The following is a 13,080-nucleotide window of genomic DNA, read 5'->3' as shown; positions in this document are numbered from 1 at the left end:
CAAGAGATTTTAAAAGAAATCCTGTATACTTTTTTAGTCAAATTTCTTCATAATGGGAATTATTTCTCTCTGGTCTGAGGTGTTTTTTGTTTTGAATTGTTTTTTTTTTTTTAAAGGGGAGAGAGGGAGGAAGCTGACTTCAAAACATTCTTCTACTTTGAAATCAATGGCAAAATTCCCATTGACTTTAAATGAGGCAGGATTCTGCCTCCTGAGGACTGGTACCTCACTGTGCTTGAAGCTGTTGGAATACAGAATGGGCAGAGGAGTTCAATCTCATTTAACTACAACAAGCTAATGCTTTTATTAATGGCAGTCTGTTTAAACATATAATTTTAATAAAGTTTTACTATATTAGTTGGAATGTTTAATGTGCACTTTTTTGTTCTGTAATGTTCTTTCCTTGTGTATGCAAAACCTATGTATAAGACTAATAATGTGTTTAATGAAGTAATTACAGTGTAAAAGGCCCAATTTTCCTTACTCCAGAATATATGCATACACTTGTTTGCCTTTCTTCATATGAATTCTTTCTATTAAAATCAATGTGATTTTACTCATGAGAATAAAATTAAATATGTACAGTTGAAGAATCAGGTCCATGGTTTTCCGGAAATGTAGGCATTATGGAGAGAACAGGAATTACTTTTTTTTTTTCTCTTGTGTCATAAAGGTCTATTTTCCCTTTTGCACTGTTTGTTTACTGTAAAATTAGCAGTGCAGTATAAAATATACTACATCAATATTTAACATTGCTTGGGTTCATTGAAAACCAGGATCTACAATGTGTAATGGAATAATTTTTTACTGTTTTAAGAGTGCCTGTGTATTTTTGCTTCTGTATTTATGAAACATTTCACTTTTAAAATTTGTACTGTATTTATTTACAAACTGCTGTGCTGTTTAGCTCATGAAGTTTTGCTGTTCATCAAGTTTTTCTTGCATTTCATTGGAGGAGTGCATTGCAGTACATTCATTCCAGGCTTTCTAATTTTTGTTACCAACACTGTAAACTAGGGAGTTTTGCTGTTTGAAGTCTTGGACTCATGATGATTAGTTCACAGTTGATAATGTTAACATAAATAACATTTTTTTTTGTGGTAAAACATGCTACACAAGTTTCAGTCGTTAATATACAGAAATAATTTCAGAATTTGTTTTTTTGTCTGTGCATGCAGAGTACTCCCTATACTTGCCAAGTTTCTTGATCTGCCTGTTTGTAGTTGGATTGCTGCTGTGTTACTGGATCATCTTATTGTTTTACCAACTCGTGGTGACTTGCTGATGTTTAAGGCCTATGAGGATTTAACCAGATACTTTTTTTTTTTTTTTAAGTATAAAGATTTAATCTCCTGAGCTAATCCTCTGAGTCAAGAGTTGCTTATATTTTTCTGCACAACAGAAAGGTTTGGATTCTGATCTTTTCATAGGAGTACTTACATTTACTTATATCAACAAGACTGTTGTCACTTGAAGACTACTTAACTTTTTCAGTAGTGAAAATGATGCAAAAAATTCGCTTGGATGATTACAAGTCTTTAATGTGTTCTCCCTCGATGTGAGACTTCTTGTTAGCTTTAAAGTCTTTGAAGTTCTATTTTGACTCTATGTAGGGACTCTGAAAAACTTTCAGTGCATTATCTGGCTTTCTCTTCACCTGCTGTTTTGATATTCATTTGATATTCAAAAATATTTCATATTTTGATATAATCATCACCCTCAACATTTGCGTAAGTAATGTTAAAAATCACTATATTTTAATACTTTGCACTAAAACTAATGGTACAGCCCTGAAGCTTAGTTCTTTGTATTTTGTTTTTTTGGCTGCCACTAAAACAGCTTTTTAAAAAGTTGTTAATCATTCATTCTGCTCAGCAGTCACTGGAATGAATAGTTCTTCAGAGGTCTGCTGTCACCACTGAGACCAAGGGGTTTGCTTGATAATAAAAGAATCTATTTCCTCATTCCACAAACTGTATAAAGCATGTTTACTCAAATTCTCTTCAGTTTGGTTTTAGAATGTGCTTTGATTTATACAAAATTTATCATTAAATGTGCTCATTGGTACATAATCTGTATGTTATAACCATTCATCTGCAAGAACTGCATTGGATCTAGTAAGGACTCGCAGTATTGGCAGATTAGGTTGCAGTATATATATCTTCTGGCAACCTTGGCCAGAATGTAATCTAGAATCCTGTATGTGAATCTTGGTACTTAGTGTGTGATTAAACCAATAAAAAGAGGATAAATCAGGGGCTGTCTATGTGAAGCAAAACCTGATTTTGGAGTAGACCACTGAGTTACTCAAAGAAGGTCCTTCATCCTCTGAGAAACTACATTTTAAGTTAGCAGCCAGTGCCTTCTCCTCCTAGGGCACAGTAGTGTTCACCATTGGACTTTCAAATACAACTGGAGGAAAGGGGAATGGTGCTGGCAACAGGCAGCCAGGTTAACAGGAAAGATGACTTTCTGTTCCCTGGGCAAGGAGACTTCTGGCTTCTGGGTTGTGTTCTGCTCCATACGCTTCATGTTCACAGTCACTGAATGAGATCCAGCAGCAATTCTGTGAACAAAATTGAGAACATGTTCTACCTGAATGCATTGGGCAATAAAAGCTGCTTTTTTCCTCTTAGTGGTTTTGTGGTTTGTGTTGTTTTGTTTTGTTTTGTTTTTTTCTTTTGACTGAATAGTGTGAGAGCATCAGCAGTAGGAAAAAATGTTTGTCCAGTCTCACCTCGTCTTTTACCTCCACAGTTTTGACACTATCAGCCTGGTTATGAGAGATCTCCTGTGATTTGGTTTGCATTTTTTGTTTATTTTCTTTTTGTTTAGGTTTTTTCTTAGGGTCAGGCTGGGTCCATGTCACCTAATTCAGAAAGGGACTTTAAAGCTAAATTTCATCCAGCCTAATATTAAACACCTAATTAAGGTGCTAAAGTAAGAAACATAAATTCCTGGGTACTTTGTATAATCAGCAGCTAGGGATGGGCACTGCCATGAGCATTTCTGCGTACTGAGACGTTTAGTTGTCTTGATGTTGTGAAGTCTCCGGCAGTGGAGATAATCAAAACTTGTCTGGGTGCAGACCTGGGCAACCTGCTGTAGCTGACCCTGCATGAGCAGGGGGTGGGCTTGGAGATCTCAATTGATCCCTTCTGACTTCAGTGATCCTGTGGATGTGACCCAGAGACTGGCCGTCCGGGTGTGGATTCTGATCTGGATTGATTCTGGGATACCCTCAAAAGGTAGTAAAGATAAATACGTGGATAATCTTAGATAAATACTTTCAAGAGCTGTTATTTAAGGTAACCTCTCATTGCCTTCACAGCTGTACTGCATAGCAAGTGTCTTAACACTGAAATTTGGTTTGAGTGTTAGGAACCAAATAGAATTAAAAATTGGTAAGGAATAAAGTATGGTACTTAAACATAGAATGGAAAGAGTGTGCCAGAAGAGGGAGCTGTTTTAAAGATTAGAAAAAAATATAGTGTTTTTTAGAAAATCTTATTGCTGTAATAGCCAGCTATACCATGTACTAGCAGGCTTCCGGCTCTCATCTGAACACATAGGTAAGCACTGACTGTTTCTCTACTGTATGCATATCACAAAGCAGTTAGTTTTATAAGACCATGTGACAGTGATTAATTGGTTATGCTGGTTGTTGGAGATCCTAAAAAATGTCTTTTACTTGCACTAGAAGGAGTAAAATAAAGGAAGTCCAGTTAGAGCAGAGAATATAAGGATTGGAGTGCTGAGACTTCTGTTCCCAGACTTTCCACTGGGTTGCTTTTCAGTAGATGGCCACTCATCCTCACAAATTTTATACCAAACCACCAAACAAATCTTTATTCACATTTACAGAATTTATGTAATCTACCACCCAAGTCTCTAAGCTACCATTAGGTTACAATCAGCTAACACCAAGTAAATAAATTAACAATAAAAGCACAGCTGCATAGGGTGAGACAACAAATACTTTCTCTCCTGGAATGTTTAAATCATTGACCAGCTCCATGGGCAACTCCACTCTTACTGATGGTGTGAAATTCTTGCTCCAGGATGTATATCTTTTTATGTACAGCAGTAAATACCCAAAAGAAAATTAAGGAAAATAACTAATCACATTTAAGTACTTCAGATTTTTATTAAAGGAACCATTAGTTTAACTTTGTATTTTGGTGGTTTGAATTAAGTAATGCTTTTAGATACAGTGAGAATTTTTAGATGGAAGTCACAGAGTGTAGCTGCACTTGTGCTAATGTTGAAATAAGCTATGTAAAACTCCTTGCACTTTATTTTGCTTAAGCCTGTATAACATAATTTTGATGAACTAAAGCTGAGGCTGAAAAGTTGTTTCCTGTGTGGATGTATGTTTTTCCATCCTATTAACGCTGTGCTTTATGTATTTATCTTCAGTTACTTCTACTTGTGCAAGATAGAAGAAGTTGCATAGGTTTTGTTACCTTCCCAAGCAGAGCAGTGCTGCTATTGTCCATTCTCAACTGAAGCAACGGAGCAGAAAAGAAGGGAAATTTAGGTGCTCAAAAATGAAGATGATGATATTTATCACACCCAGTCCAGGGAATCAACTTAAGAATACTGTTTGGTTGGAGTATTGGCTCCCTCAACAAGGCATTTGGAGGATTACACACCTCAGAATGGCATCTAGTCCAGCTGGCATGCTTGAGTCACATGCAGCTAATCATCGGGAAGCAAAAAAATCTCAATTTTGCATCTAAAATTCTGTCTGGAGGTAGATGTTTATATCCAAACAGCTGAGCAGGATCTCTTCTCTCTGTGTGCATACATAGTCACTCTGTTTACTTAAGAAAAGTTCCTCTTTCACATATTAACTTAGCAGCAGCATTCATCTGTTCTCTGGTATTTACAGTGCTTGAAATGAAACTTGGTCCTGAAGATATTATACTTAAGAGGAGTATTGACTGTAGAACATTATGGCTGACTGCGAGTTAGCCAGGAGAGTATGACAGTGAATCTGCTGCCATTTCATGGAGAGAAGAGAAATATTGTGCTGTTTTATCATGGCCTGTCCTGCATAACTACAGCATAGGACTTGAAGCAACCACTCGATGCTTTGAATGTATTGTATTACTTGCCTGCTGGGCTACTCTTTGGACTGGCTCTGGGAAACCTAGCTCATGTTCCTAAAATTTTTAAGAGCATCTTTCCCTGTATCCTACCTGTCTCTGTTATGACTTTGCAATCAACATCATGTAACCAGAGTCTTCCTAGGAAGTCTCTACCATTCCCTGCTTTATCATCAGGTGAGACTTAAGTAATTGAACCTCTCTTGGGATTTGGGCACCCTGTAAGGAGGCTGGGTGACAGGACTGGGCTATTCACAGAGCTTTTGCCTTCGTGTAGCTTTTAGAACCATCAAGTAAGGTAAAAAGAAGATGTTGCTGAGTCTCAAGTAGTGTGGAAATCAGAAACTATTTGTAGAGTATATATTAAGACCCACCAGGCACTGGAAAGCTAAGAGCTTAGTGCTTAGAGCACTTAAAAAACTTCCTAAGGCCATTATTTCACAATCCAAAATGTTTGTCAACAATACTGGCATAAGGTACTCCTGTTCCCACCACACTGTGCCACTCCACCCCTCAGTTATGCCAGAACAATAGTTTGCGAGATCATGCTGTGAATTAAATAAATACATACATTTATTTCTGGGGTCTTTTTAAAGCTGGAACAGTTCCCTGTTTGGGTTCACAGCATGGCACCATAGAGTTGTGCCAGTGTAATTCAGGGGCTGGTGAGCCATGGTAGGGGGGTGGGAATGGCAGTTAAGGGAGAAGGTGGGAGTTTCTTCAGCTGTACTTGCTGCAGAACTATTTGTTGTTAAATTATAGTGTCAGTCCACAACACACAGCACATATATGTGGGTTCACACGCTCAGTCTTGAGACTTCTCTGGAAGGAGCTGGTACCCCATCAGTCACACCAGGTGGTAGTGAGTTGCTGAGAATGCCTGGCCCTGTGGCCGCTGCTTTTGTTTATGCTGCAGCTTCAGATGAACTAGCCAGCTCTTCATATTTGACGCTGAATTCTCAGATTTTGACGTAGAGAACATGTATTTTACATTGCCCAAATAAAAAAAAAAAAAAAAATGACAGCAAGAAAGGAGCTTTCTTACTCCCCAGTAACTGGTATACGTGATGCAAAGTCGTCAGTGAGAACATACTGCAGTTAAAGGTTTGTGTAGCGTAGCAATCCAGGTAGAAGGATCTACAAAGAGCAAGATCACATGTTTTCCCCTTTCCGTATGACTACAGGACATCTTAGCAGCAGACAAAGTAGTAAGAGCACAGCTTTCTATTTCAGTGAGACATAAACACAGCAAAACACTTTTGATTCACATGCCTACGTGCCATTTGTATTATACATGACCACATTTTGTAAATTTACACTTGAACAGGAACAAAAGCACACAAGCCCCCCACACACACACCCAACCCTATCTTCCTGATACTTCCAAAGCCGCCACTTCCAACTTTTCTAGTAATTTCTTTATTCTAGCATGAATGTTCATATCTTAGTTATGAGTCTTATTTTCAGCAGACCACATACTTTCTCAAATGGCAGTGCATCTAAGGTCCTGTTAACTGATGGATTTCTTAGTGGTTCATAATGCTTTAATTTTTATGCATAGATTGTTTGGGCTGTTCATTTATCATTTATAAAATGGGAATAATGAAATCTCTTTCCATCAAGTGTGTGAGGATTTGTAAATGGGATGTGCTGTCTCGGCTCACACCAAGGTTCTTTGAGGGCTATTCCCTTTAATTCACTGAGCTAAATAGTTTGACTTCCTGAGAACACTGTTCTTGGGGGATAACACTAATTTGTCTGTAACCATTTGATTTCCGCTTCAAACACTGATTACATCGGTCAGTATTCCCCAGATTTTTCTGAGAGATAGAAGACTCGAAATGGTAGCAGAAAAAAGAGTTTGGCAAGAAGACATACATGCTGGTAGAGTACCCCCCGAAAGAAAAAGGTGTAAGTGTGTTCTGTCCCATATTCTATATTAGAAAATTATTTTCTTAGGACACTTCTCTCCATTATTTTTACTGCTTATGGACTACTTGTTTGTGACGAATAATATAAAATATGCTGACAGTTGTGCTTTGTTTACTGGGTCAGCCCACCAGCTTCCATTGTCTTTAGAAAAGAAAAAAAAAAAATCTTTCATTAAAAATAAAAACTTCCTCATGCAAAGAGGAGCCTGTATGTCAGATCAAGACTTGAAATATGCCACTTTTGTTGAATTTCCCAGTGCTCCAGAAGTACCTCTGATGGGAGCTTGGCACATTTAAGCTTGTTAACTTTGAGAAGACAAAGTAATGACAGGATGGTTGAACATCCAACTGTGCTTGACAGTTTTTCCCTTCACTAAATCTGGGTGGCAGATGTGACTTACTGAAGTGACTTACTGACATTTCTCAATCCGCAGTCTTCTCCCTGTGTCCTCTCCCTGTTAATGAGGCGTTGTTTTCAGCATGGATTCTTCCTGCCTGGCTGTGTGCAGCATAATCAGGGGAGGAAGTGGTCCCTCTCCTGCAGCATGCAGAGGCTTGAGGTTGGCCAGAGTTATGGAAAATTTGTGGTTTAGGGTATTTTGCTTGATTTGACCATTTTAAAAGGATTTGTTTCTCTTCATGTAATGTCTGAGGCAGGAGGAAAGAAGAAGTTACTATTGGAGGACCTACCTATGAAGGAAATCCAGTGTTTCCCATGTGCATCGTGTAAAAATAATGCAATTAAAACGTTTGAAGTGACAGCACCAGTGTATAATGTACTTCTTCCTTCCTGGCAGCTGCTACCAGAAGTACCTGAGCTGATAAGGATTTTCCTTGATATTAAATATTTTGACCTAGTTATCTCTAAAAATAATAAATAAATATCCCCTTTCAGTTTCTAGTTAACACATGAACTCATCTCCATCCTCATAGTGACTCCTATGGATCACTGAAGCTATATTAGAAATAAATTTGACCCATTATGCTCAATATCCAGATTACGGAAAACAATAAAGAAAGAAATTCAGTAAGTCACAGCTCTTGTTGTCCTGTTAGGAGCATGATGAAAGATTTCGGTTGTTGTCCTGATTTCCATTTTTGAAAACAATCCTTGATTATTCTTGATGGATTTAAAAACTCCTATAAGAGTAAATAAATATGTAGTAATACATACTTACATACTGCCTCCCACCTTTATGTTTTATATTGTTTGTATCTGTTATTGCAGCCTTCTCTTAAGAGGAGGAAGTTTTTCACAATAGGTCTTAATTAGGCTAAACAACCGTGCTTGTGAAGTGACTTGTGTTTATGAATGAGGAAAGCATTTGCCTTAATGAAGTGTTTTAGTTGAAGTCTTCATGGAGCATCAACTTAGGACCAGTACTAATATCCTATCTACAAGGCCTTTTTTCTCAATCAGCTATACGGTGGTGTCAACACAAAGAATTTTTTCCTAAGGTTGTGGATTGGTAAATCTTGGTTTATCCATATGCAGAACAGTTTGTTCTTCTGTCTTGCATTTCTGAAGACTGATAACAACTGCAAATGCAAAATTAGACTGTTTGCTTCAAACATTTACATCCCTTGGCAGTCTTGATACACAAAATTTGCTGAAACACATTTTCAGTCTTTTTTTCTGAAATTAACGTCTTCGTGTTCTCTGTTGCTATTTGTTTCCCATCAGTCATTTAATTCTAAAAGCTATTTTAAAAACAAAAACAAACCCAAAAATCTAATAACCTCAAAGACCCTAAACCTATGCTTTTTTATTATAACTCTAACCAATGGTACAACATAGGGAAATCTCTGATTTGAAAATATACTTTCTGTTGCCTTTTGAATGTATTGTTTGCTCCCTCCTTGTATATTATTCAAAAGTGATCAAATCTGCAGAGCTGTTTATCTGTACAAAACAAATACTTTGTGGTTATCTTGGTTTTGAATTGTTTGTTTGTCTTTTTCCTGCTGATGTTGTCTCATCAGGGTTGCGTTGTTATTCAGATGTTTCATAGGCTTTCTCATGAAACCATTTGACACCAAGTCTCATGTTCCTCTTCTGCGCACTTCCTTTGTTCCTCCACTTTCTTTCATGAGATTTGTTTTCTGCTGGTCCAATTCTGCTTCAGCCCTAAACCTGACTGAAAAATTCCCCCTGGGAATTCTAGACCCAGCGCAAAGCTCACTGCAGCCTCTCTGCCAGCATCAGTTGTAGTATGGATTGGATCAGACAGACCAGTCACATCTGAGGTGTTCAAAGTAGTTAAATCTGTCTTCACCTGAATAAGCAGATGCTTAAGAAACTGAGTATGTGTAGGTTTATACTAGGAGACCTAATTAAATGTGCTCATTTTTCATTTGCTATGGAGAAAATGGAACAAAAACTACTGTTAATTGTAAGTGATAGAAAATCCAGGGTTTTACCTTTAAAAAATGTGGTGAAAAATTCACTAGTGCATTATGAACTAATTTTTTTCAGTTTTATATCAATCTTAACTCCCTTCCAAGTACCATTAGTTTGCAGGCATATTAAAAAAAAAATAATAAAATCAAGGCTTTTTTGTATTTATGTACCTATTTTACCTGGTTGAGACTTCGGAGGTAACTATTGAAATACATCTGTGGACTTTATAACCCTTACAATACCACTTAATCACAAAGTCCAGTAGGTTTGCAGTGGGCAAAACCAGGATTTCAGACTGGGTATCTTACCTGCATGGATAGATGCTGTTAATCATTTGTATGAGAAAACGGGCATGTACTGTCACAATTTCTAGCTGGGAATTTTTATTCACCGGCTTCAGGCACCATTGTCACTTAGGCAAAACCATCTGTGTTACGTTAATTCAGGTTTATTAGGCTGTCCATGGGTTTTCTTTAGAGATAAATGAACCCACATTTGTACTAAAGGTGGAATGGTGTTGGACAACAGCAGGGAAGCTTATTTGCTCTGCAAAATGCATATAAAGAATGTGCATTATAAAATCCTATATGTAAGTTTTATAGTGGTATCAGGCTAAAATCTCTGTGTGTGTGTGTATATATATAGAGAGAGAGGTATATATAGGGAAAAAATGTGAAATGTTCTTGAAAAACCTCCCTAATAAGCTGGGTTACAGGCACCTGGCTGAATCCTTCAGAGAGTCCCTATTTTCACAACCCAAGCAAATATATTAATGTACTCTCCAGCCAAATTCATGATTCCAGAGTTAGAGAGGATCAAACAGAGTTTTCACATGTGTTTCTGCATAACGTCCTTGTAATTGTTTGCTCTTTGGCTGATGCTGCTCCCCTGGTGTATGGACTATAAACGGAATATAGGACAAAGAATGCCAGTCCCCTAGATGTGCAAGCAGGTGAAAGCTTAATTGACGTGAGTTTGTGATGATCATTGAAATGTTATTTGACATGTTTTATTTGAAATCCCTTGACCCTGCATGTCAGAGAAACCTGTGTGTTTCCTTTTAAGGCCTGTTCATCAGCTGTGGTGTCAGTTTCTGCAGTTTTTTCCCAAGTGTGAGAACATCATTGTGTTTTTTACATGCTCCATTTAAATCCTTCTGACATCTGCGTGGGCTGCTTTCCATTCATTAACATAGGGGAGTTGCATCTCCTTCCATGGTGGCTGGTCAGACGCCAAAGGCAGATTAAGTTTCCTTGAGCGAGGAACTTGTCATTTAGGCTCTTCAAGCTGGAGCTGGGAGCTTTGGCAGCCCTGCGAAGAGGCAGTGAGAATCATTGCCACAAAAATGATTTTTGTGTGGTCCTGCTGTGCGCCCCTGGATTTCAAATGTGATTTATGGCTGCTCATTTAAAAAAAAGTCTGCATTTGGTTTTGTTGCAGGAGATTATTATGTAAATACTGTGGCATACATACTTAATTCTGAAACTGTGGATTATTTCTAAAATTAAACTCATGGTAATTTCTGGCATATTTTCCAGTTCCTCAAAGTTCTCTGTAAACCCACTGCTGGCTGTGTATTTCCCTTCTTCTATTCATGTAGCTGTCTTTATGGTGCTGCTGAGGTCCCAGAGCAGACAGAAGGCAACTGCTCGAGAAGTGCGTGAAGCACCACAGCTGAATGCCAGCTACTGCTTCTGCAGATGGTCAGACTTCTGGAGACATAACTGAAAATACGGGGAACATCTCACAGGACAGTGCACAGAACCCAAAAACTTGTTTCAAAACAAGGTGCAAGAAACCTCGTTGCTGTTTGGGATGATTTAGCTACACATACATTTCTTCTGCTTCATCCCCACCACTCTTGGCATTTACTATAGACTGCTTGAATAAATCCTTTTCAATTTAGATATCTCTTCAAGAGCTAAGAATTATTTTAATTTTATGATTTAGTCTCAATTTCATTTGAGTAAGCTGTATATACTTTTGACATACCCCTTTCTGGACAGAAGGCTTTTCCTATATGTTTTGGTGTATATCCTTGTTTCTAACGTGAAACATTTTGCTGTTGTGGCATTCCTCACGGAGTCTGGGAATTATTTTTGCACAGTGTTATCTAGTGCTAGTGTTCTCTTAATTACAGCTTACATTTTACATTAATATTTTCTGTTGCAAAAGAATTCAGAATTTGTATGCCACAAAAGCTGTCATTGCTTGTGTGGAGTAGCTATGATCTGTGACTTTTTAAATGAACAATATGTTTGTTGTTTTGCATTCAGAATTAAGCTGATTGAATTGCATTGATGGGTTACTGTATGTGTGGCATACTGCATATAAGTTTAAACTTCCAGAGTCTGAATAACTTCTGTTTTTGAAGTACAGCATCTCAAATATTAGTATGTACTTTATTTTAAGACAGGCCAACTTTGACTTTATGACACGTATAGGAAGTCATGTGAAATCAGGATAAAAGTTATTCTTTATCAGCGATACCCTGGGGCAGATACTTAGTTGGTACAAATTGTTCTCTCTCCACTGCTAGCTGTCTTCATAAGAAGGGAGTGATTGCTATTTAAAATCATGATTTGATGGAGAAAGCATTAACAAGAAAGTGTTTGAAAGGGAAAGGCAGGCAAATGCATGTTTATAAGTAATTTTCATGTTTTTAACTATGTGGATGATTAAAGAGTAGTAGTTCAGTTCTTGAAAGCCTGTATCAGCCGTATATAGAAGTGGAGGATATTTACATCCCAATATAGCTCAAAGTTACACCTCTGCACATTCAGTTGTTCTGTACTGTTTTGCTTTAGCTGTGAGTGGAACATATCAGAAGAGGAAGAAGTGGATTCCTGTCTTCAAATTAAAAATGGAAAGACTTTCAGCTTAATGTAGAATATCTGGATGAAATGTTGTGTATTATGGAGAAGAACAGAGAAGGTGGCAGGAGTCCTTTGGTTATAGAAGCTTACAAGTACACCACATAGAGTGGCCCCACTGTGTTCTAATTCACTGTGCAAATTGTCCATTTGACATACTCTTCCCATGAAATGCTTAGAAGTCTTTGGCAAATTAAGCTAATATGCAGTGCGTTGTAGTGTGTCTTTTTCTGTTATGGTCACCATTTACAGCTATTGTTTAAGACCTCTGAAACAACATAAACACTGTTGAAAATTAAGCACAGTTGAGAGTAACTGCTTAAGATGTGCTTCTTGGTTCAGATGACTGCAACTTGAGATTTGCTGGCATGCATGAATGATTCAGGTGCCCTGAGGTGTCTGAGGATTGATGTGGTATTCAAATAACGGGAGTAACCTTCAAATCATGGAGGTTAACTCTGCATTTACTTATGGTTTCCATTTTTTGACACTTAGTTGCTGAGTGAAAGAACATAGACAGTTTTGCTTTGGTGTACTGGGAAATCCTTAAAATGCACAGATGAGCACTGCATTGACTGGGTTGCATAGTGATGAACCTGGTAGTCCTTTTCTATAAAATAAAATAGTTTAATTGAACAACATTTCAACTGCAGCTGATGAGCCCAAAATATTGTTGATCACAGACTGCTGTGTGTATTAAGCCCCAGTTGTTTTCAGTAGCTATTACTGTAGCTCCGTTGTACGAAAAAAATCTTTACCTGTTG

At 37.6% G+C, this 13,080-nt stretch overlaps 1 protein-coding gene across 3 annotated transcripts in view; it reads left to right on the top strand.

The window, feature by feature from the left end:
- The window catches only part of LDAH (lipid droplet associated hydrolase), a 126,666-nt gene that overhangs the window by 18,108 nt on the left and 95,478 nt on the right, over positions 1–13,080 (top strand). The gene's annotated exons all lie outside the window — the stretch shown is intronic.

This window comes from Tyto alba, unplaced genomic scaffold (genome assembly GCF_018691265.1).
Source record: "Tyto alba isolate M040663 unplaced genomic scaffold, T.alba_DEE_v4.0 Super-Scaffold_40, whole genome shotgun sequence".
In the NCBI taxonomy this organism is placed as follows: Eukaryota; Metazoa; Chordata; class Aves; order Strigiformes; family Tytonidae; genus Tyto; species Tyto alba.
This window is presented reverse-complemented; position numbering and strand designations above follow the sequence as displayed.